Genomic DNA, 402 nt, shown 5'->3' with positions numbered 1-402 from the left:
GGTCCTTGCATGACAATAGCTTCCAAAACTAGCTATATTACTTGCATACAGCTAACCGAATCGTGGTCGGTATGGCAAAAATTCGAACAAAAAATGTGTGGTGTGACATCCCAGCCCGGAGTTTTTTATTACCCGCCGCCACTGTGATGGGAAACGGAAGGGTATGAAGCCTTTCATTCGTGCAATATCATATAGCCGGTCCGATTTTAAGAAAGACTTGCTGCTGATCTACTTGATGCACAGCAATGTAAGTGAACCTCGTGGTTTGTGTTGTTGTGTTTTTTTAACGTTGCTTACGTGTTGGCTGTTACTTCCATTCCATTTCCCAACAAGCAGCCATTGTTCTTCGAGGTTAATGGAGCGAACCTCAAGTGCTTAAAGCACGGCAAGGGAGGCAGGAAA

Source organism: Amblyomma mixtum, chromosome 9 (genome assembly GCF_055824585.1).
Source record: "Amblyomma mixtum isolate Tamu chromosome 9, ASM5582458v1, whole genome shotgun sequence".
In the NCBI taxonomy this organism is placed as follows: domain Eukaryota; kingdom Metazoa; phylum Arthropoda; class Arachnida; order Ixodida; family Ixodidae; genus Amblyomma; species Amblyomma mixtum.
The sequence above is the reverse complement of the archived record's forward strand: the minus strand, read 5'-3'. Positions refer to the sequence as shown.